The following is a 25,902-nucleotide window of genomic DNA, read 5'->3' as shown; positions in this document are numbered from 1 at the left end:
AACTAATGTATTTTTTCAGGAACTGAATAAAATAATCTCGGCGTGTATCTGGAGAAAGAAAAAAACAAGAATTAAGCAACTATATTGTATAACCCCAGTGCTGTCTTGGGTGAGATTGAAGGACAGGAGACAATTAATACTAGAAGGCCATGGTCTTATGCTGGGCTGGCATGTGTATTTATGGTATCAAAGACTAGAAGGACATTCCTATTTTAAGAATCATTGGTTCCAAAAATCCTGATATCATACATGGTCGTGGTTAAAACCGAGGATTTACAAAAAAATTCCAAGATGGGTTTAACCAGCTGAAGTGTTTACACTGCCAAATCTTATAAGATCAAATCAGAATTACATATATGAAGAACTTTTGGAACAAGATAACCATTTGAAATCTAAAGAAGAACTATAAAGTATGGATATCAAAATGAACTGATGACTGAGATCACAGATAGAATCTAGATATGCTAAGGATAAAGTAATAGGTTTTAATACAGAACAGTATCAATTTGACAAAAAAATTTTGGGACCTCAGGAGAAATTGATTTCAAAATTGTATGCATTTCTATTACAGATGAAAATGCAAGATGAGATTGTAAAAGATTATATGGTCTAGTGGGCTAGGAATGTAGGTCGTAATATTACGTTAGATGAGTGGGAGAGGTTGTGGAAATCTAATACTGGCAGCCCAATCCAGAGAACCATTGTGTAGCTGCACTCGAGTGCAGAACTAGTGTAGGCAGCCACAGTCGTCTCCCAAAGGAGAAACGTTATGCCATGCGTGGAGGGGGAGTGCGAGCCTGAAGAGTGAGAAAGAACCCGTCACCATGGTGATTCCGCCCATGCGCATGCCATTGGCTCACTACAGAGGAGGGGTGGGGGAGGCACAGGCTTGCACGGGACCACAGGATTGGCCAGCCCATTGCATGTGACCAGGGGAGGGGGTGGAAAGCCTGCACCTGAGAGGCCGTCAGTCTTCACACTCCCTCCTGCTGTCAGAAACTCTGCCAATGACAGATGGGCAGAGGCATGCGCAGACAAACAAGAACCACAAAGTGCAGGAGTTCGCTGCTCTAAACAGTGGCTGGAATGTGTGTCTGGAAGCGGGCAGACCACCAAGTCCAAAAGACATCCACCACCACCACCTGGAGCCCCCCCCCCCCCGGTGTTGCCATGCTGCTGCCCCCTGCTATGTGCAAGGAACACCTCCCCTGAGGGCCGCAGAACTCAGAGTGTGAGCCACTGGGCATGCATTCACTTCATCAGCCCCCCCCTTTGTGCCTTGCACACAACAGCCCTGTGGGGTTGGGTAGGCCATCAGGCCGGGCAGGCTGAGGGACAGCACCCCCCCTCCCCTGTCCAGCCACACGGGAGCAGCATGGTGGCTCATAGCTTGCTCCCCCCCCAAGACCCAAGTCTGTCCGCCCTCCCAGGCATTCCCTTGGTGAGGCCACTGACAGAGTGGGAGGGTGGGTTGCCCAGGGAACATGCAGCAGATGCCAAGCAGGAGAGACAATAGAGGGTATAGATCAGACTTTATTTTTCCAGAAAAGAGTGCAACAGTTTCCCTGGTGCGTGCTGAGCAGTCTCGCCATAGGCGGGGCTCCATTCAGAGTGGTGGGCAGAAACATCTGAGGGAGTGGAGCGGGGGGTGGAATGACACATGCGAAAGCCTCTGTGTTGGATTCCCACCTGCAAAACAAAGACAGAGATCAAGAGCACCTGCAGGGGCAGCAGCTGGAGGAGCAGGCTGCGTTTCAGCTGCCCGCTTTCTTAAAGGGACAGTCTCTGACCCACCTCCCCACATTGGAGCAGCTGTCACACACCTCATGCCTTGCCAGAGGTTGGGAAAGCGGCAGAGGGCAGACAAGGGAGTGGGCTCAGCGAATGCCCCCTGCTGGAGCCCACTGCTGGGTTCAAGTGCCAGAAATGCTTGCACACCGAGCGGTCGAGAGCGAGAGAAGGGGGAGGACAGTGGGGGAGCACAATGTAACTTACCCAGCCATGGGAGACAGTTCTCGCATGCAGAGCCTCGAGGAGCCTGGAACCTGTGGAGACCTGGAAACAAGAGCAGTTAGCCCCAGGTGAGAGACCTCGCTCTCCCCCTCGCAAGTTAAAGATACTGTCAAAGCAACCGCGCAGTGCAAAACCCATCACCAAAGTGCCTACCTGTCCCTCACTCTACGTCTGTATGGCTGGGAGCTCGCCGGCAGAACTTTCTGCCATGCAAAGCTTTCTCTAACAACTGAGTTGTGCGAGGCCAGAGTGGAAGTATTTCTAGGAGGGGAGGACCGCAATTGGACACTGGGGAGGGGGCTCATCAGCCCGAGGCGCAAGGGGATTAGTGAGGCAATCACACTACTCCCTAAGGGGTTTGTGAGCGTCTATGGGACATGTCGCTGTTTTTGCAGATGTAACATTGCACCTCTTGGGGGGGCGTGTCATGGCCCAAACTGCTCAGGGAGCTGCCTAAGCCTGTCCCCGCCCCTAATTCTACCCCCTCCTGTGCCTGAGTGCCGCGCTCCGTTTCACTTCCGCCAACGCTTGGGCACAGCCCTCAGGCGCCGCTGCTCTCGGACAGAGCGGCACTCTGGTGGCCCCACGTGCACATAATTTCCCTCCGCTGTGGCAGCGCTGGCTGTACGTGGGCGCAAATGCTTCCTGTGCCCACGTAGCGCATCGTCTGCTCCCAAAAGTCTTTCCTCCCCCTCCCTTTTGGATTGTGCTCTAAATTAACTAAGTCAATAGCTTTTAAAGAAAATGTGTATGTTTTATAGATGGTACCTAACTCCCCAGAAGCTTTCTAGTATGTCTAATAACTGTTGGAAGTGTACAAAACATTTTGGGTCGTTTTATCATATGTTGAGGACCTGTGAAATGGTGAAAGAGTATTGGAAGATGGTGCATGAACTACTACAGAAAATTTTGAAGACACAAATCCAATTTAAACCAGAAACATTTTTATTGAATATATACCCCAGTGACTATACAAAGGAGACAAGACGTCTACTATCACATATTATTACAGCAGCTAGGATTTTACTTGCACAGAAATGGAAATGTCAGGAAATTCCTATGAGGGCGGACTTGACTGAGAAAATATTGGAGACAGCAGAGATGGACTACTTATCACAGCTTCTTGCTGGGAAATCTATGGAAGAAGCCAGAAAACATTGGAAGTAGTTTTACGTGGTTAGATACTTAAGATTTACCGATGTGAACTTTTACTTTATTTTAATTTCTTTGTCATATATACTATCCAAAATAGAAATATAATTTGAAAAACAGATGGTTCAAATGAAGACTTACAATCTATATATTACGGTAATAGAAATAGCTTGTATTATTATTGACATCATTATGCAGAATGGTTTAAAACTGTATTACTAGCTGTATTAATGTTTTTCTATTCCTAATTTTCCGTTTCCCCTGTTTAAAATCAATAAAACTTTTAAATCATAATACCCATTGCAGATAAAAGAGAAACACAAGAGTGTTTGTGTGTGTATGTGGTAAGTGCTATCAAGTTGCAGCCAATTTATAGCAACCCCTTAGGGGTTTCAAGGCAAGTGCGTAAACAGAGGTGGTTTGCCATTGTCTTTGTCATGGATCAAGGAGCAGCCTTGACTACCTAATCCTCCAGTTTACATGCAGATGGACTGATGATAGAGAAATGGAATTCATCCTGCAGCTCATAATCGCACAGCCAACCCATGCTATTGGGAAGTCATAAATCGATCTAGAGGTTAAGTGGTTATAACAGTCTTGGGACATCATGAAGGTGAATACAATTACAACTGAATAAGCATTCACAAGACCTATTTTTTTAAAAACAATCTAATTGAGGGCATAATCCTGTGGTTGTGCTCTCCATCACAGAGGGATCTTCCTCTCCCCTCCTGCTGCTCTTCTGAGGCAGCTTTGCTGACCACACATGGACACTAGCAGGACAGGTCTTCCAAAAGGCAACATACTGGCAGATCTAAACTCACTAGGCTATGTGAGGGTTTTGATCCATGGGTTGAAGAGCACTGCCCTCCATGCTGAAAAAAACAAACAAAACCCAGCTGACTTTTCCTTAATCCAGGCCTGTGTGTGAACCTTTGGTCCTCAGTTCAATGGATGTTTTTAGCAGCTTTGTCTGTTTCTAGTAGGCTGTTTTAGGGCTGCTGACTGCCTGAGGGGGGGGGGAATCCTGTCCTTTTAATAAGGTGTTTTGGGGATGTTTCAGCTGCCCATTTCTATACATTAAACCTCCATTAAAGGGAGATGACATTTTTCTCCTGTTCATCTGACAACCCTGTTCACCCCGTCCTTTGGCTGGAAGAAAAGGTGATTCTGTGGGGAATATCTTTTTGCCCTTTGTATTAATTTGTTGTGGCACTTCATGGGACATCTTCCCAATTACTACCAGTTTTTTCAATATATATAATCTGAAGAAGTGTGCATGCACACAAAAGCTTATACCCAGAATTAAACTTTGTTGGTCTTAAAGGTGCTACTGAACCCAAACTTTGTTCTTTTCTACAATAAAATAGAAATGTTGCTGATTAAAATTCTGAAATAAAGCATAGTATGAGAGCAGAGACATAAGAGAGACAATGCAAAGCATGGCACTTTGCAAAAATGTGCAAGGAGATAAATGTGGCACTGACCTTGAAAACTGGGTGTAATACTTGCCTGCTTATTTTGAGAAGGTCATTGTAAAAATAGCCAGAGCCTATTGAAGGTCCAGGCTGGAAGATGAAAGATTTCATAAGCAGCAGTACTTTGAGACTAATTGTAGAGCATTTTGTCAGAATTAGCGGCTAATCTGTTTAATCTGGCCCTGTAATCAGTGCTATCAAGGCTTTCTAGTGACCTGTTCTCATGAGTTTAAAGGAACTAACTTCACAAAAGGCAGAAAAGGAAACTATGTATGAAATATGACACTGTAGGTATATCGTCCAGAGATCTCTTGAGCTTTTTAATAATAAAAGTAACTTTTAATCATAACTTTTTAATCGTAAAAGCATTGTCCAAAAGCATAATACTTATATCTTTATACCACTCTAGATTCTTCTCCTGATTTTTTCCTGGAAATCACATTTATTTATTTATTTACACATGTTGGAGATATCACAAAGCTTGTAAGAAAATGAGCAAGATGGTTCTCTCCAAATGTAGGAGAGTTTGCTGCCTTGTGTGCTTTGGAGTCAGTATTTTGGAGAAATCAGATGTCATGAGAACATAAGCAGAGCCCTACTGGATCAGACCAGTGAGGGTCCATCCAGTCCAACACCCTCTCCCACACTATGACCAACCAGCTCCCCCAGCAGCCACCAACAGGTCAAGATCCTCCCCTGATGCTTGTTCCCCTGGCACTCAGAGGCTGACTGCCTGGGGACACGGAGGTTCTCCCCCCCATCACCAAGGCCAGCAGACACCGATAGACCCTCCTCCATAAATCCATCCACTCCCCCCTGTGGCCATCACTACATCCTCTGACAGTGAACTTCATATAAATGAAATTCACACTCATTACCTCTCTATGGTTTTTGAACCAAGTTTGAGTCCAACAACATGATTACCCACCTGAATCTATGAGGGTTTTTTTTAAATAAATTTTATTCAAAAATGACAAAAGATACATTATACAAAAGACACAACAAAGCATAAAATACAGTGCAAAATTGATGTTGGGATTAATCAATAAATTTATATATATAGTTAGTATGCAAAGGAGCTATGTCCATGGCTAGGGATAACAAGCATTAACAACAATAGATATAATTTAACAGTAGTTGGCCACAGAAAAAGCAAACTGCTTAATTAGAATCTATCTATCATAGAGGGTCCACTAGAGAAGGCAGATGTAGAAAAAGCTGGTGTGCAAAAAATAAGTACGTAATTACCGAAAGCCAGGTTGAAACAAATGATGAGAGAATCGTAATCTGTTTTAAATATTTATCAGAAATTTATCTAAAATATAATACTCTTTGACTTTTTCTAACCATTCTGAGATAGTTGGTGGTGCTGCATTTTTCCACTTGCATGCAATTACTGTTTTTGCTGCTCCACAAAGCTTAGTTATAGGTTTGTGATGGCACAGAATTTTGCAGCCAATCCATGAAACTAGTAATAGGAAGTTGGCATGAAAGGGAATACTTACATAAATATTTTGAAAATATAATTATGAACTTGCCACCAGAACCTTTGCAAGAGGGGATAGTCCCATCAGCAATGCCTATAATTACCAACACCCCCCATCCATTCCAACATAATAAGGAATCAGGAGATTTTATTAAGTTTCAAAAGAGAATAATACCAGCATACAATTATCTTAAACGACATGGCTTTAATAGACAAGTTTGTGGAACAGAGACTGAAAGATTGTCAAATAGATTCCCCGCTATCCATAGATAGCGGGGAATAGTATTTTTTCCCCCAATGATCAACATATTTGACTGGTGAAGTTGACATAGTGGGTATTTGACTGTTGTAAATTTTGGATAGAATGCCCTTAAGAAGGACAGTTAGAGCTGACGCTATTTGTTCAAAGTCTGTAAACTTTCTCTATAGGAAAGGAAAGATCCCCTGTGCAAGCACCAGTCGTTTCTGACTCTGGGGTGACGTTGCTTTCACAACGTACCCAATACTATAATTGAAGACACTCGAACCAGGGTAAATGCACTTCTATCTTAGTCTCTAATTCCTGCATATCTAAAGGTCTTTTGTTTTTATATACATCTATCCTGTTAAAAAAAAACCTGCCATGAAAACGTTGTGAAAGCAATCTCACCCCCAAGTTGGAAACGACCTTTACCTTTTTTAGTCTGACCACATTATTTAATTCTCCATTTTTGAAAGGTATTTGGATGTTGAGCTTGGGACCAAGCCTGTCCTATGAAAAGCATAACTGGAGACTTACCTGGAGTTAATTTCACCCTGAACTTGTTCCATTGCTTAAGAGTTTATTATTTTCAAAAAGCACGTTCAGTTCCATATTACGTGATTTTTGAAAGGATGGTGAATGACAAACAGCATTTCCCTGGACTTGTAAAAAAGGGGGTACAAGAACTAAGCACTGATGTAACGTTTCCTGCCCTCCATCCCATGATCTGCCTAAGTTCACAGAATCAGCATTGCTTTCAGATGGCCACCTAGCCTCTATTCAAAAACCTCCAAGGAAGGAGAGCCCATCACCTTCTGATGAAGCCTGTTCCACTGAGGAACCGCTCTAATGGTCAGGAAGGTCTTCCTAATGTTTAGTCAAAAACTCTTTTGTTTTAATTTCAATCCTTTAGTTCTGATCCAAACTTCTGGGGCAACAGAAAACAACTCCATACCATACTCTATATGACAGCCCTTCAAGTACTTGAAGATGGTGTTTGTATCTCCTCTCAGTTATCTCCTCTCCTGGCTACCCAGCCAGGGCTGTCTCAATGCATGGGCCTGATGGGAACTTGCCCGTCAACCCCACGAGCATAGGGGCCCCATACTAATCTGTGTATGATGCAGTACTAATAACCATTTACATTTTTATTCCTGTGAGTAGTTGTCATAGGGGCCCAGTACACTGCTTTTCCTGGGCCCATAATGCTGTTAAGATGGTCCTGTACCCAGCTCTTCCAACCTTTCCTCAGAGGACTTAGTCTCCAGACCCCTCACCATCTTCGTTGCCCCCCTCTGGCCACGTTTCAGCTTGTCTATATCCTTCTTAAATGATGGTGCCCAAAACTGAACACAATACTCTAGGTGAGTCCTAACCAGAGCAGAGTAAAGCAATATTATCACTCTGCGTGATCTGAACACTATACTTGTGTTGATACAGCCCCAAACTGCACTGGCCTTTTTAGCTACTGTATCACACTGCTGACCCATATTCAGCTGACCCCTAGATCCTTTTCACACATACTACTGTCAAGACAAGTCTCCCTTATCCTATAATGATGCATTTAATTTTTCCTACCTAAATGGAGAACTTTACATTTATCCCATTTAAAATTCATTTCATTTATTTTAGCCCAGTTTTCCAGCTTGTAAAGGTCATCCTGTATTGTGTTTCTGTCTTCTACTGTATTTGCTACCACTCATCATTTAGCCTCATCTGCAAATTTAATAAGCATTCCCTCTGTTCCTTCATCCAAATCATTTATGAAGATGTTGAACATAACAGGCCCCAGGACAGATTCTTGAGGCACTCCACGGATGATAACAGACAGGCAGATCGGGGTAGTTGGGAGGCGTCCCAAATTGGGATGGCTCAGAAAGAGCTATCCTGAAGCCTCCACAGGCTCCCCCACAAGCTGTCCCCATCCCATCCACGGGGCAACATAGGCGTGTTCAGACGGCTGTTGCGCACCATTCCTGTAACTCTGCTTGGGTTTTCCCCCACATACATTTTCAGTAGTCATGCACATGAGCACCATTTCCCTCAAAAAAGAAGACTGAGGAAAAGTAGGAATTGAGTAGTTCTCCCTTTTCTTCATCACCAGTTACAATTTCAATTTCCTGTCCCTGCAAAGGGCCTACCATGTCATTGCTCTTTTTCTTACTTTGGACATAAGAAACGAATCCCTTTTTGTTGTTTTTAGTATCTCTCACTAGCCTAAGCTCATACTGAACTTTAATCTTCCTAACTTTCTCTCTACAAGCACTGGTTATTTGTTTATATCCATCCTTGGTTATAAGGCCCTCCTTCAATTTCCTAAATGAATCTTTTTTATTGCTCATGTTCTCAGAAAGCTGTTTATGGAGCCACTTTGCCTTCTTTAGACTCCTTCCATTTTTCCTTCTCCTAGGAATCATTTGTGATTGTGCCTTCAATATTTCATTTTTAAGAAACTTTCACCCCTCTTGAACTCCCTTCTCCTTAAATATTTCTGGCCATGAGTTTCTATTCAACATTACTTTAAGTTAGTCAAAATATACTTTCCTGAAGTCCAACTTGTATGTCTGTCCAGTTTTTCCCATCCCAAGACTGTAAATTCCAAAATTACATGGTCACTGTTTCCCAGGGTGCCCATTGTTTTCACCTTGTCAACCATTTCTTCCCTGTTGATGAGAATCAAGTCCAGGATAGCAGATTCCCTTGTTTCCCTCTCAACTTTCTGGAAAATGAAGTTGTCAGCAAGACTAGTCAGGATTCAGGAATGTATTTGACCTTTCATTTTTAGCAGAGTTGGACTTCCAATAGATGTCTGAGTAGTTGAAATTTCCCATGACCACTATGTCCTGTCTCTTTGAGAACTTTGTAATCTGTTCTAGGAGTGATATATCCAAGTCCTCTGCCTGGCTTGGTGGTGTACAGCAGACCCCCACCATAGTATCACTATTATTTTTTACTCCTTTTATTCTTAGCCAGAGACTCTCAACTGACTCCCTCTCAAGTATATATGTCCTTTACATATAATGTGACTCCTCCACCCTTTGTTATTTGTCTGTCACTTTGAAATGTGTTATAACCCTCAATCCTGATATTCCAATTCTTAGTGTCATCCCACCAAATTTCAGTAATGCCTATTAGATCATAGTCCCCTTCCTGTATTAGAACTTCCAGTTCCCCCTGCTTGTTTCTGATACTTTGCGCATTAGTGTAGAGACACTGGAATCCATATTTTGTGAGCCCTGAAGTTTTAGTTTCTGTACTTACCTGTGAGTTGATGTTACCTAGCATATGTTACTCCCTGCAAAACTTTAGCATCATTATCTCCAGTCACTGGCATCATACTAGGCTTTGGTTTTTGTCTTGCTCACTCATACAATTTAGTCTAAAGCCCTCCTTATTACGTTTGCAAGGCTCTTCCCTATCCTCATGAGGTGCATTCCATCTCCCAATAGAAGAGCTTCATCTTAAAAGCATAAGCTATGGTCCAAGAATCCAAAGCTTTTCTGATAGCGCCAGTTTCTGATGACGTACCTAGTCATTTAAGTGCAGTATTCTTCCTAAGCCACAGCCTTCAACAGGAAGAAATGGAATGCTTGAACATTGCAGTCCTGAAAGTGAGTGAACTAAAGTGGACTGGATTAAGACATTTTCAGTCAGAAAATTACAAAGCATTTTACTTGGTGAATGACAAGAGCAGAAGGAACAGCGTTGCTCCAATAGTTAGGTGAGATGTATCCCAGGTAGTCGGGCTATAATGCAAAGTCTGACTAAATAATACCCGTCAGACTTCCTGGAAAGCTTATCAATATAATCGGGGTGGAATTCTAGCAGGAGCTCCTTTGCATATTAGGTCACACACCCCTGATGTAGCCAATCCTCCAAGAGCTTACAAGGCTACAAGGAATGGCCTTAGGTCAGCCATTGCTCTTGCAAGAGTTGTCCTTGAAAGGGCAGCTGCTGTGAGAGCTCTCTCAGCCCCACCCACCTCACAGGGTGTCTGTTGTGGGGGAAGACGATAAAGGAGATTGTAAGTCCCTCAAATACTTTGGCCACCAAATGAGAAGGGAGCACTCCCTGGAGAAGACCCTTATGCTGGGAAAGACAGAGGACAAAAGAAGAAGAGGACGGCAAAAGATGAGATGGCTGGACAGCGTTACTGATGTAACAAACATGAATTTGAGCAGACTTTGGAGGATGGTGGAAGACAGGAGGGCCTGGTGTGACTTTGTCCATGGGGTCACAAAGAGTCGGACTTGACTGTGCGACTGAACAACAACAAGAAGCCCCTCTAAGACTCTGATTCAGAAAGAAGGGTGGGGTATAAATTTACAGTCTCCTCCTCCTCCTCCTCCAGACAGCTAATATAGGAATCAAATAGACCACATAATCAGAAGCAGAAGATGGAGAAGCTCCATTCTCTCTGCTAAAGCAAGACCAGGAGCCAATTGTGCTACTGATTTTTTTTCAGTTTGCAAGACCTGAGAACGGTTTTCAGTGATAGGACATTTTGGAGGATTTTGGTTCATAGGGTCAGCATAAGTCAGAAGTGACTGGAAGTTACACAATTAAATAAATATTTCACAAGGTATTGTTGTGAGGATAAAACAGAAGAAGGGAGGACCACGTCGTCAGCCACTTCAGGTCCCCATCAGAGAGGAAGGTGAGGTATAAATCTCGAAATAAATAAATAGATAAAAGACCTCAGAAGTTCTAGGTATAACAAATAATGGTTGGTCATTGAACTGAGAAGAGGAGAGATAACTTTAGTATAATTTCATGTTAAAACGAAGAATTCCTTTTACACCACACAAATAGAAGTGCACATTTGCTGCTTGTCAAAATAATTGAATATGCTACTTCCTAAAGTATTTGCCAACTACACACAAAATGATCCAACCAAGGTTCACTGAACCCAGCAGTCTGTTTCTAGCAGTAGCCACCTAGAAATCTTTGGGAATCCTATAAGCAGGGCATAGATGATCTATGGTCTCTTGTTTTTCTCTTTCACATCTGCAGTTCTAAGGCAAGAAAACCTTTTATAATCAGAAGAATTTGTTTTAAGAAAAGAGTTTAGGCACATAGAATTTCCTTCCTTCCTTCCTTCCTTCCTTCCTTCCTTCCTTCCTTCCTTCCTTCCTTCCTTCCTTCCTTCCTTCCTTCCTTCCTTCCTTCCTTCCTTCCTTCCTTCCTTCCTTCCTTCCACATTATAAGTTAAGATGGCCAACTTAAGTTCAGCATCTGATCATCTAGCCCTGTATAAGATGAGTCCCAGATGAACCCCAAAGACAGATGAGTTTTGCATGGTGAACCAGAGTGGTCAGATTTGCAATAGGCTTTGTAAACTTGGTGATAGTGTGCTGGGTTTAGGACAGTGAGATACCTACTAAGTCCTTGTAGAACAATCATCTTGTTCCAGTAAGGGCAGTAGGCCAGATACTGCACCTACACCTCACCCTCTTCCATAGCCCTGACCTTGTCTTGAGACAGCGTTTCACACTGAGCTGCTGAGTGCAACTGGTGAGGGAGGAACAAAAATCAAAGATAGGTGTCTCCTGCCAGGACTTATATAGACATTTGACTGTTTCTGGACAGCAGTTGGTCTGCAGGAGCACTGAGCACCTGGAATCTCAGCTGTGGTGCTCCCCTCAACACTGATTTTAATAGTCAGAGATGAGCCCAAGGAGCCACCGTAGAGTCTGACCATAAAGTCCCAAGGGTGACTCCTTTTGTTGCTGTGCTAGACCAAGCAAGATCATATTCCCTTCCTGGAAGAAGGCAGAAGTTGCTGATCAAGTGAACAAGTCTTTAAGGCATGCATCTTTGTTTCATTCTGTGTTCTGTATGGCACCATTGTCTCAGCACTGGAATCTATTGTGAGCTATTTGATCAGCTTAGACTGTGAAGAAACACAGCTTGGAATGGCCTTCCAGACTGGCCCACACAATGGATGTGAGGAGGCAACAGGTGGGTGCCAGACACAGATGGAAGAGATGAGCCCCAGGGCTGCTGTGACTGTGGCCTGCCAGCTGCTTCGCGACTGTCAGAGATTTGTCAGCTAAAGCGGAACGGAGGCTCTCCAGGACCCTTTTCCACAGGAGCAAGAGAGCTGGGGAAGTACCAGGGATGTGCCAGGATGGGGGCATGAAGGAGCGGTGGCGTCCCTTTTCCCCAAGCTGAATGCCTTGGTGTTTCATATTCTGTATTGTTCTTTCCTCTTTCCTTGCACAAATTTCCTTCAAATATGTTTCTAGAATTTAAATGACTAGCCATTCTGGGACACAAAAATTACATGTTGTTATCTGAAGCATCCATTGCAAAAAGCAAGGTGTTGTGGACATTGATGGCAACTGCAAGTAATATTTGTGTGATTCTTATGGTTTCTGGGATACCATAAGCTATGAGATGGCATTTAGTGGACCAAAGCCACTTAAAAGAACCCTAATAAATTAAGCAACACATGTTAGTGTGGAAAATATTGTATCTACTCAAATACAAGGCTAGTTGTATCCCCAGATACACAATAAAAAGTGGGGGAGAGGGTCATCTTAAATTCACATGCAAGTTATAGTCACAGCCAATAACAAAAATTCTTTTTGGGTATAACATTTATGAGGGGGGTGGTCTCACAATCAGGGTCATATTTCTTTTGAATAAATACTGGTACATAGAAGGGGGTGAACAAACATGTGGACAAAGGGGACCCAATAAATAAATAAATTTGATAAAAATAAATATGTTGTTTATCTTGACTTCCAGAAAGCTTTTGATAAAGTTCCTCATCAAAGGCTCCTAAGTAAGTTAAGAGGACAAGTCCTCTTGTGGATCAAAAACTGGCTAATTAATAGGAAACAGAGAGTGAGTATAAACGGGCAATCTTTGCAGTGGAAGATGGTAAGCAGTGGGGTGCCACAGGGCTCAGTACTGAGTCCCATGCTCTTTAACTTGATCATAAATTATTTGCAGTTGAGAGTAAGCAGTGAAGTGGCTAAGTTTGCAGATGACATTAAATTGTTTAGGGTGGTAAGAACCAGAGAGGATTGTGAGGCACTCCAAAGGGATCTGTTGAGGCTGGGTGAGTGGGCGTCAATGTGGCAAATGAGGCTCAACGTGGCCAAGTGCAAGATAATGCACATTGGGGCCAAGAATCCTAATTATGAATACAAGTTGATGGAGTGTGAACTGGAGGAGACTGACCAAGAGAGAGATCTTGAGGTTGTGGTAGATAACTCACTGAAAATTTTGAGACAGTGTGTGGCTGCTATAAAAAAGGCCAATGTAATGCTGGGAATTATTAGGAAGGGAACTGAAAATAAATCAGCAAGTATCATAATGCCCCTGTATAAATTAATGGTGCGGCCTCATTTGGAATACTGTGTACAATTCTGGTCACTGCACCTCAAAAAAGATATTATAGCATTGGAAAAAGTGCAGCAAAGGGCAACTAGAATGATTAAAGGGTTGGAACACTTTCCCTATGAAGAAAGGTTAAAATGCTTGGGGCTCTTTAGCTTGGAGAAACAATGACTGAGGGGTGACCTAATAGAGGTTTACAAGATTATGCAAGGAATAGAGAAAGCAGAGAAAGAATGACTTTTCTCTTTCTCACAATACAAGAACTTGTGGACACTCAATGAAATTGCTGAGCAGTCAGGTTAGAATGGATAGAAGGAAGTATTTCTTCACCCAAAGGGTGATTAACATGTGGAATTCACTGCCACAGGAGGTGGTGGTGGCTACAGGTATAGCCAGCTTCAAGAAGGGATTGGATAAACATATGGAGCAGAGGTCCATCAGTGGCTATTAGCCACAGCATATTGTTGGAGCTCTCTGGGGCAGTGATGCTCTGTATTCTTGGTGTTTGGGAGGGGCAACAGTGTACTGTACAGTGAACAATCCCATCTGATTTTGCAATCTCTCCCTGGGTTAGCTGCTGGCCTAGGACTATAAAACTACAGGGGGAATGTCAAGCATGCGGGTTCAATGACGAGTCGAAGTTGATACAAAGACTATGTTTATTGATAGACCGATACTTTGGTGTAACAGGTTCTTGAGAGTAATGCGGCCAATACATTGATACAATACTTTTAAGGCTTACTTCAAAAGGATTCCAAGGGATGGGGTTGCGGGGTAGCATTCACACATAAACTATCATAAATGTCTACATTCCCATAGTGTTATCAGGACTGCATCCTTGTTTTCCCCAGATGGCTCGTACTCCCTTACAGGAATGTATGGGAAGGTGCTGATTACTTGGTTTTAGTTCTCACTACTTTTAATTATAAGCCATAAAGCAAGTTGGAGGGAAGGGAAAGAATAACAAGCTAGCAAAGTTGGATCCTCCATGATACTTCACAAACCAGGTTAGGCAGGACCCTAAAACAATCAATTATCAATGGAATTTCACCATGCTTGACATACTGCCCCCCTAAAATCTGCCTCGGGGCTTCTGAGCAAACGCTCTATGAAACTTGTTTACCAAATCAGGGGCTAAAACATCTTTTTCTGCTACCCATTCATTTTCACTGGCTGGGAAGTGTTTCCACTTAATCAAATAATACAAAACTCCACGCTTCATCTTTGAATCTAATATCTTTTGTACTTCATGATGACTCTGATTCCCAATCTGGATAGGTTGTGGAGCTGGTGTGTCAGAACTTGAAGAACTTCAAACGAGACCCATTACTTTGTTGCAAAAGTATAAGGCGTTTATTGAAAACTGCGATCAGGAAGGCACAAGTTGACTCTGATAACAGGCTCAGCGATTGATACATTTTTATGCGGTTGTTACAGAAACAATAAAACCATTTCTCACACTCTGGGAGACAGTTGTCTGTTCCCAGGGTCCCTTATCTCCAAAGGGAGGAAGGAGTCCTGCTGTGATGCTCTAGCAGGCTAGCTTCAAAGGACACCTGCAGATGTTTTCCAGAGGCTATCTGCCACCCTTCAGTGGTCACAGTTTGTTTGAAATGCAAAGCATTTAGTTAGTAGGTCTAGCTACAAGGACATGGGATTAGTATGCAGTTACAATATGGAGTCAGTTAGGCTAACATTACCAAGCTCGGCAGATATAACAGATACAAGTTCTGACATACTGCCCCCCCTAAGCTCTCGCTCGGGGCTTGTGTGGGTACAGTAGGTGGAATTTCTTGAGCAGTTGCGGGGCATGCACATCACTGGCTTTGACCCACTCATCGCAGCTAGGAGGGAAGTATTTCCACCTTATTAGGTAGTATACCACCCCCTGCTGGACCCTGGAGTCTAGGATCTCCTGCAACTCATGGTGGCTCTGGCCCTTCACTTGAGTAGGTGGTGGCTCTGGAGGGCGAGGGTGCCAGGACGTAGCTCCAGGATCTTTGCGAAGAAGGCTGCAATGAAAAACAGGGTGGATCTTACTAAACATTTTGGGTAGTTCCAGTTCTACGGTCACCTCATTGATCACCTGTTTTATTTTGAAAGGGCCTAGGTACTTGTACGCCAGTTTCCGACAGGTCTGGTGGAGAGGAAGGTTTTTAGTTGAGAGAAACACACTTTCCCCTTCCTTGAAAGTCCACTGGGGGGAGTGCTTTTGATCGAAGTGTTTTTTATAGTCCTCTTTTGCACTCTTTAAATTGTCCTGTATCACCTTCCATCCCTCTCGGATCCCCTCCCACCACTGTTGGCATGAGGTCGGTTCCGGGGCCCCAGATGGCGTCGGTAATAGTGGGAAGGGCTTCCCCTCGTAGCCATTGACTATCTGGAAAGGGGAGGTTTTGATGGAGCTGTGCAGGCTGTTGTTGTACCCATACTCCGCGAAGGGTAAGAGCTCCACCCAGTTAGATTGTTGGTAGTTGACATAACACCTGAGGTACTGCTCCAGTAGCCCGTTCACCCTCTCTGTCTGTCCGTCCGTCTGGGGGTGGTAGGCGAAGCTGAGCCCCTGCTCCATGCCGGTGATTTTACAGAACTCCCGCCAGAAGTTGGCAACGAACTGAGGCCCGCGGTCACTAATTACCTTATCGGGAAATGAGTGGAGGCGGACCACGTGATGGAAGAACAAATGGGCCAACTTCTTAGCCGTGGGTAATTTTTTGCATGGGATGAAGTGGGCCTGTTTCGAGAAGGTGTCTACCACCACTAGAATCACAGTTTTTCCCTGGGAGGGTGGTAGCTCTACTATAAAGTCCATTGAGACCACCGCCCACGGTCTCGCGGCGGTTGGCAAGAGTTGGAGGAGCCCGGGCGGTTTTCCCCCCCTTCGCTTGGCCATGATGCAAGTGGGGCAGGAGCTTACAAACTCCGAAACGTCCCTTTTCATTTGGGGCCACCAGAATTGCTGTGTTACTAAATGAAGTGTCTTTACGTAGCCGAAATGCCCCGCCAAGCGGCTGGAGTGGCATTGCGTCAATACTTCCCCCCTTAAGCATTTTGGCACGTATATTTTCCCGTTGTAATACCAGAGTCCGCCCTCTCCCTTCTCCATGCCCTCGGGTCTTTCTCCTCCCTCTGCTTCTGACTCGGTCACGAGGCGTTCCTTTTCCTTCGGTTCCGGGGCTCCCGTTTTCTTCCCGGACCAGGTGGTGACCCCTCCCGGCACCTGGGACAGGGGAATGAGCGAGTCTATCACCTCCTCCCTTTGACTCTTGTGCTGGGGCATGAGGGAGAGGGCGTTGGCCAAAAAGTTTCTGGTTCCGGGGATGTGCCTCAGTACGAAGTCAAATTTGGCGAAGAACCCCGCCCACCGGATTTGCTTGGCTGTGAGCTTGCGCCACGTTTTCAGGGCGAAGGTGACGGCGAACACTTCCTTGTCCCACACTGACCAATTTCGCTGTTCATTTGAAAATTTGCAGGAGATGTACGCGCATGGCCTCAATCCCCCCTCCTCGTCCCTTTGCATCAGTATTGCCCCAACGGCGACGTCAGAGGCGTCGCATTGCACCACGAATGGCTTAAGTTCGTTGGGGTGGGCTAGTATGGGCTCGCTCGTGAACAACCTCTTTAACTCGTCGAACGCTTCCTGACATTTGGGCGACCAGTCCAGGCGGGCCCCGGGCTTCTTGGCCTCCTCCCCCTTTCCCTTGGTTTTGAGGAGTTCAGTGAGGGGTAGCATGACACTGGCGAACCCTTTTATGAACCCGCGGTAGAAATTTGCGAACCCCAAGAAAGATTGTAGCTGCCGTCACGTTCGGGGTGCTTCCCAATCTAGCACTGCTTGAATTTTGGCGGGGTCCATCGCCAGTCCCTCCCCCGACACCCGGAACCCTAGGTAGTCTAGTTCCGTTTGGTGGAACTCGCATTTGGTCAACTTGGCATACAGTTTATTCTGGTACAAGGTGGTTAGTACTCTTCTCACCAAGGGTACATGTGATTCTAAGTCTTTTGAATAAATAATGATGTCATCCAGGTACACCACCACCCCCTTGTACAGGTACTCTCTCAGCACTTCATTTATAAAGTTCATAAACACTCCGGGGGCCTCTTGTAGCCCGAACAGCATCACCAGGTATTCGAACTGTCCCATGGGGGTGTTAAACGCCGTTTTCCACTCGTCCCCCTCCTTGATTCATACTCTAAAATATGCGTCTCGGAGGTCGAGTTTTGTGAACACCTTGCCCTCCGCCACCGTGCTAAGTAAATCTTTTATGAGCGGGATCGGGTAAGCGTTGGACATAGAAATCCCGTTTATCCTGCGAAAATCGGTACAAAGTCTCAGGCTCCCGTCCTTCTTCTTCCGGAACAGGACCGGGGCCGCGTGCGGTGCAGTGGCGGGGTGGATGAAACCCCGTTTCAGGTTTTTGTCTATGAACTTCTTTAGTTCCGCCTTCTCCGCCCACCCCATAGAGTAGAGTTTGGCTTTTGGCAGCTCTTGCCCGGGGATCAGCTCAATAACACAGTCAGTGGGGCGGTGCAGGGGTAGCTCGTTGGCCTCCTCCTCACTAAACGCCCGTTTCAAGTCCCGGTACTCCCTGGGGATTGACTTAACTTCCTCTATGGTTAGGCATAGCCTCTCGTTTTGCGGCGGGTTTTGGGTCCCCACTCCCTCCACCAATGGTGGTCCTCGCACCGCCAGTCTGGGAAGTTGATGATCTGCGCTTCCCACTGGATGTCGGGCTGGTGCCTTGCTAGCCACCCCGCCCCTACCACTACATCGGACGAGAACGAGGGGGCTATCACAAACGTCTCTATCCCCCAGTGCTCTTCCGTCCCCACCGGCACTGCCTGCGTCTCCTCGTGTCAAGTCTGCTATGAGTTACTCAATATCTGTATTAAGTTTGGTTCTGAAGTAAAGGAGTCTGGGTACTTTACAGTGTACACCGGGGGCTGCTAGCCCACTTTCCTGCCCCCTCACTAGAAAGGCCTTTGTTGTGTAACCTGCTTTGAAATGCTAACATGTGAACAAGATAGTGGCGCCTTCCCAGCCTTGTTCTCTGTGGGGAGTATGGGGTGTCAAGGCTTCGGCCTGGGAACGAAAGAAGTAGCATCCTAGTGTGAAGATGTGTTGCATAGATTGCCCCCCCCCCCCGTAGGAATCCTTTAGATTCATACCTTAAATACTGGATTAGTGCATATGTATTTCAGTCCTTCAATCTCTGCCATGGTCTCTAGTTCTGATTACAATAAACTTGTTACTCTATCAAGAGACTCGTTATTGAATTCAGCCGACTTGACATTTTGAAGGACTCCTCTATCTTGGAGTTCAACCTTTCCGGCAACTGAAAAGGCGATGTCCGAACAGTCTCCGGAGAATGGAGGATTCCCAACCAGAGTGGAGGGGGCCGAGACACCCTGGCACATCCATACTGCCAGAAGGACCGCGGCCTCCCCTCCACACTTTCAGCTGGTGGTGACCCCACGGCAATACCAGCCAAGGACCTCCACTACGCTGATGGATCAAGCCCCGGTCCGACGGGAGGCGATCATGACCCGCCACACCAAGCAGGTCCAACTGGCTGAGGCCGCCGCCACCCACCCGGGCGAGGCGAGCGAAGGCGCCGGAGCCGCGGGGGCGCAAGCCCCCGGGAGTGGAAGCGAAGGGGCCAAGTGCGGAGCGGATGACGGAGGGGCGAGCCCCAAGGACCAGACCGATGAGGAGTACGAGGCGTTTCGCGCGATGGTCCGCAGGGAGATCGACGGGGCGGTGAGAGACCTCAAGGACCAGATGCAGACCCTGACCGCGCAGCTGGGCAGAGCGCTGGGGGTGACCGGGGCTCGCCAGCAACAGCCAGCCCCGACGGGTCCGCGGGGACCCCCGGTTCAACAGGGCCCCGCCGCCCCTCCACCCGGAGCGGCCCCGCAAGCCCCAGTGGCGCCCCCTCCTGCCCCGGTCAGACAAAGAGACCTGGGGGGAGGCCGGGAGCTGGACGCCACGTTCGACGGGGACCCGGAGGAAGTGAACTACTTCGCGATCCAGGCGAACAGCTACATGCACTACTGGGGGGACTCATTCCCCGATGAGATGAGCCGCGTGGACTACCTCGGGTCGAAGCTACGGGGCGCAGCGAAGAAGTGGTATGTGAGCCTATGCGAAACCAACAGCCCGGTCCTCCACTTCGTAAACACTTTCGTGCAAGCCCTGCTGACCCAGTACGAGGACCCCCTGCAAGAAACCCGAGCGCTGGCGGCGCTGCGGAACATGAAGCAAGGGGCCCGATCCATCCGAGAGTACGCGGCCGACTTCCAGGCCAACGCCGCCCGGGCTCGGAACTGGAACAAGGTGATGAAGATCGAGCACTTCACCAATGGGCTGAACCCGAGCATCCTGGATAGAGCGCTCACGCAAGCCCGCCCCGATACCCTGGTGGGGTGGATTCAGCTGACGGGGGAGGTGGAGACCAACCTGAAACGAGTGGCGATGCTGCGCCAAGCACTGGCCGCCGGCAGGGGAACGCCGAAAGCAAGCCCTGGGAAGGCTGAGCCACCTAAAGTCAAGAAGCAGGCGGTGGCTGCCCCGGGGGGGCCCCGACGTTGTTTCCGGTGTGGGGACCCCAACCATCTGGCCTCCGGCTGCCCCCAATCAGCCACCGGGGCCGCCCCACCGCAGGGAGCCACCCGCCCGGGCACCCCGGCCCCAAGAAAACCACCGGCCGCCCTAAGGACACGGCGAAGAGCAGCGCGCTCCTGGTGCAAGACGACCTACAAGAGGAGGAGGTGCGTCTGTCAGAGGAGCTGGCCGAGCTGGCGTGGGAAGAGGAGCCGGCGGGAAACGACGCCGACCTGCTTTGAACGGTGCCAACCAGCAGGTCGACCGAGAGGAGGCACCGCTAACGGTGAGACCCACGGGAAGGTTGTACTTTATAGTGGTCAAATTGTTGAACCCAAAGCTAAAAAGGTTCCTACAGATCCGGGCCCTCATAGACTCGGGCTGTAATAGAGAGCTGATTTCCCCCAAGGTGGTGGAGGCTCTGGGGTTGAAACGCTTACAACTGCCCCACCCCATGCACTTTGAACAGATGGATGAGTCAGTAATGGGGGGGGGAACCCTGCACGCAAGAGACTGAGCCGTGCCCCCTGGGGATTGAGGACCACTGGGACTCAGAGACGTTTGTGATCGCGCCCGCCTGTGGCTACCCCGTGGTCCTGGGAGTGGGGTGGTTGGAGAAGCACGAGCCCCTCATCCGCTGGAGAGCCCAGACCATCAGATTTCCCGACCCAAGTTGCAACCAGCACCTTTGGCAGGCAGCATGGGGGCCACGAGCGCCAGCCGCTCGGGAGAGGGCGTGCGTCCTGGTGGAAGAGGTGCACCATGTCCCGGACGCCTACCGCGACCTGATGGAAGTATTTAGTGAGCGGGAGGCCAACCAGCTACCCCCCCACAGGAGCACAGACTGCGCGATAGAACTAATCCCCGGGGAAAGCCTTCCCAGGGCCAAGCTCTACCAAACGGGGTGGGCTGAGAAGAAGGAGCTGCGAAAATTCCTAGACTTGAACTTGAAAAGGGGGTTCATCAGACCCGCGACGGCCCCCCACGCGGCCCCCGTGTTGTTTAGAAAGAAAAAGGACCACAGTCTTAGGCTTTGCACTGATTTTCGTGGGATTAACGCGATTTCCATGTCAAACGCCTACCCCATCCCCCTCATCAAAGATTTGCTAAGCACGGTGGCGGGGGGGAAGATTTTCACAAAGCTTGACCTGCGGGACGCGTACTTCCGAGTGCGCATCAAGGAGGGGGATGAGTGGAAAACGGCGTTCAACACCCCGATGGGGCAATTTGAATATTTAGTCATGCCGTTTGGATTGCAAGGGGCACCTGGGGTGTTCATGAATTTCATAAATGATGTATTGCGGAAATTTCTGTACAAGGGGGTGGTGGTGTACCTTGATGACATCATTATTTATTCGCAAGACGAACAATCCCATGTGAAACTAGTGAGGGAAGTGTTGGCCACCCTGCTGAAGCACCAGCTCTACGCCAAGCTGTCTAAATGCGAGTTCCACCGCACGGAACTAGACTATTTGGGCTTCCGGGTGTCTGGGGACGGGCTGGCCATGGATCCAGCTAAAGTTCAGGCAGTTCTAGAGTGGGCCCCCCCGAGGACACGTAGACAGCTCCAAAGTTTCATCGGATTCTCCAATTTCTATAGGACATTCATTGAAGGGTTCGCCCAGATCGCTCTGCCCCTAACAGACCTCCTGAAGACGAAGGGGAGGGGGGAGGAGGCAAAGCGACCAGGGGCCAGGCTGAATTGGACACCGACTTGTCAGGCGGCTTTCGACCGGCTTAAACAACTGTTCACAAGCGAGCCGGTCTTAAGCCACCCAGATGAGCGGAAGGGGTTTGTGGTCCAATGCGACGCCTCCGATGTCGCCGTAGGAGCCATTCTCATGCAGAGGGATGAGGAGGGGAAGCTGAGACCCTGCGCTTACATTTCGCGAAAGTTCTCAGAGGAGCAGAGGAACTGGTCAGTGTGGGACAAAGAGGCTTTCGCTGTCATGTTTGCACTGAAAACTTGGAGGTCCTGGTTGGAGGGAGCCAGGGTGCCCTTTGAGATATGGACGGACCACAAAAATCTAGAGGCACTAACAGGGAAAAGAAAATTGAGTGAAAAGCAAATCAGGTGGGCGGGCTTCTTCTCCAGATTCGACTTCACCCTGAAGCACATCCCGGGGACCCGCAATTTTCTAGCAGACGCCCTGTCCAGGCTCCCACAGCATGAGAGCCAGAGAGAGGAAGTGGTAGATTCCCTGATCCCCCCCACACAAGTGGCGGCTATGGTCACTACCCGCTCGCAGAGGAAAAAGGAATTGAGTGGGCTAAGCAAAGAACGAATCACCCTAGAGGCCGAACGGGAGGGAGGTGGGCGGCCGGAGGGGTTGCAGAAAAGAAAAGACGCTCTTTGGTACAAGGGGGAGAAACTGTACATCCCGGAAACATTAAGGAAAGAAATTCTCCAACTATGTCACTGCTCCAAATTAGCTGGGCACTTCGGCTATGTAAAAACCTTGCACTTAGTGCACCGGCAGTTCTGGTGGCCGTCCCTAAAGAAGGATGTGTCGGACTTTGTAGCTGGTTGCCCGGTGTGTGTGATGGCAAAAAAGAGGGGGGGGAAACCCCCGGGACTCCTACAGCCTCTGGAAACAGCAAAACGGCCATGGGCCATAGTGTCCATGGACTTCATAGTCGAGCTACCATCCTCCCGGGGGAAAACAGTCATACTGGTGGTAGTGGACACGTTTTCAAAACAAGCCCACTTCATCCCCTGCAGCCAATTACCCACGGCCAAGAAGCTAGCGACTTTATTTTTCGACCACGTGGCCAAGCATCACTCCATCCCTGACAAGGTCATAAGTGACAGGGGGCCTCAGTTCGTTGCCACCTTCTGGCGGGAGTTTTGTAAATTATTAGGGATGGAACAGGGGCTAAGCTCTGCCTATCACCCCCAGACGGACGGACAGACTGAGAGAGTGAACGGGGTGCTAGAGCAGTACCTACGGTGCTTTGTGAGCCTACGCCAGTCAGACTGGGTGGACCTCCTCCCCTTTGCTGAATACGCTTACAACAACAGCGCTCACAGTTCCACAAAAGCATCTCCCTTTGCAACAGTGTTTGGGTATGAGGGAAAGCCGATCCCCATGCTGCCAGGAGGGGAGGGATTGACGGGCTCAAGTTTCGAGCAATGGTGGCAAGGTCCCAGCCAATGTTGGCCAGCCATTCAAGAAAACCTGAAGCTGTCTAAGGAGGCGTATAAAAAACAGTACGATAAAAGCCATGTGCCAGTCTGGGACTTGAAGGTGGGGGATTCCGTATTTCTGTCAACAAAAAACCTGCCTCTGGCACAACCGTCTAGGAAATTGGCTTTTAAGTTCTTAGGGCCACTCAAAATCAAGCGGGTGATCAACCCGGTGACAGTAGAGTTAGACCTCCCCCCTGCCGTTGGTAAAGTCCACCCTGTTTTTCATTGCAGCCTACTGCGCAGATCTCCGGGGCCGTCCAAATGGCATTTGCAAGATTCACCAACCCTCCCCTCGAAGGGGGAGTGCCGGAGCCTCTCGGGGCCCGAGTTCCGGAGCCATAAATGTGAATCACCCTCCTTGCAAGGCCGCCCGGCAGGGGGGGGGCCCTAGGGGGGGCAGTATGTCAAGTCTGCTATGAGTTACTCAATATCTGTATTAAGTTTGGTTCTGAAGTAAAGGAGTCTGGGTACTTTACAGTGTACACCGGGGGCTGCTAGCCCACTTTCCTGCCCCCTCACTAGAAAGGCCTTTGTTGTGTAACCTGCTTTGAAATGCTAACATGTGAACAAGATAGTGGCGCCTTCCCAGCCTTGTTCTCTGTGGGGAGTATGGGGTGTCAAGGCTTCGGCCTGGGAACGAAAGAAGTAGCATCCTAGTGTGAAGATGTGTTGCATAGATTGCCCCCCCCCCGTAGGAATCCTTTAGATTCATACCTTAAATACTGGATTAGTGCATATGTATTTCAGTCCTTCAATCTCTGCCATGGTCTCTAGTTCTGATTACAATAAACTTGTTACTCTATCAAGAGACTCGTTATTGAATTCAGCCGACTTGACACCTCGGTGCAGGGTTCCCCCTTCATCACCGTCCCGTCCATCTGCTCGAATTGGATCGGGTGGGGCATGGGGGATTTAGCCAGCCCTAGGGCCTCTACTAAGCGGGGGGTCCTGATGTCTCTGCTGCACCCTGAGTCTATTAAGGCCCGGGCGTGCATGAATCGCTTTAATTTAGGGTTCAATAAAGTCACGGCCATAAACAATAGTTCCCCGGTTATTCTCACCATCATCAGTGCCATCGCTTCTTGGACCTGCTTCGCGGCACCCATAAAGCAGGTCGCTGTCGTTTCCCGCCAGCTCGGGATCCCAGGACTCCTCACTCGACTCCTCGATAGTTATAACATCCTCGTCAATCGCTATGGACGTGGCGACGGCGCCCCGACTGGGCTCCTTTGCTCGTCCCCCCCCTTTTCTTTAGGGTTGGCGCGAATGGCTTGGGGGGCGGTGTCGCAAGCCGTGGCTTCTCCGGGCAGTTAGTGGCTAGGTGCCCCGGGTCCCCGCATCGGAAGCACCTTCTTCCGCCCGGCGGCCCTGGCGGCGCCAGGGTCGCCGAGGGCTTCTTCCCTTCGGGTTTGGTGAGGGAGGGGCTCGGTCTTCCCCCTTTCTTCACTAGCTGCTGCTGGCGGCGAATCCCTACATATTGTAGGTTCGTCTCCACTTCCCCGGCGAGTTGGATCCAGCCGACCAGGGTGTCGGGCCTCCCCTGATGGTAGCACCGGTCGAGGATGTTGGCGTTCAGCCCGTTCTTGAACGCGGTGTACTTCATCAGTTCGCTCCAGCCTCTCACCGCAGCGCAATGCGCCATAAACTCGGTGGCGTACTCCCGGATGGTGCGATTCCCCTGCTCGATCCTCTATGGCCTTCTCTTCTTTCAGCGGGTCACTGTACTGCCGTAGCATCGCCTGGAGGAACTCCGCCATGGTGGTCGAGGGTGCCAAGGAGAACCACCCGGGTCTCTTCGCAAAAGACTGCAATAAAAGACAGGGTGTATTTTACTAAACATTTTGGGCAACTCCAATTCTACGGTCACTTTGTTAATCACCCTGTTGAACTTAAAAGGACCCAAGGATCTATGCGCCAGCTTCTTAGAAGATTGATTCAGTGGGAGGTTTTTTGTTGACACAAATGTCGAATCCCCCACTTTAAATCCCATGCGGGTACATGGGATTTGTCATACTGTTTTTGTATGCCTCCTTAGCGGCTTCCAAATTCTCTTGAATTCCCTTCCAGCTGTTCCCTAATTTTCCCCACCATTGTTCAAATGAGGTGGGGTCATGGGTTCGCTGTCCCCCTGACAGCAACGGAACAGGCTTCCCCTCATACCCACTTACAATCTGAAATGGGGAAGCCTTGGTTGAGCTGTGCACACTGTTATTGTAAGCATACTTAGCAAAAGGCAGGAGATCCACCCAGTTAGACTGTTGGTGATTCACATAGCACCGTAAATATTGTTCTAACAGTGCGTTCACGCTTTCTGTTTGTCTGGTGTGGTAGGCTGAGCTCAACCCTTGTTCTATGCCTGATAATTTGCAGAACTCCCGCCAGAAGTTG

Source organism: Heteronotia binoei, chromosome 9, assembly GCF_032191835.1.
Source record: "Heteronotia binoei isolate CCM8104 ecotype False Entrance Well chromosome 9, APGP_CSIRO_Hbin_v1, whole genome shotgun sequence".
Lineage (NCBI taxonomy): Eukaryota > Metazoa > Chordata > Lepidosauria > Squamata > Gekkonidae > Heteronotia > Heteronotia binoei.
This window is presented reverse-complemented; position numbering follows the sequence as displayed.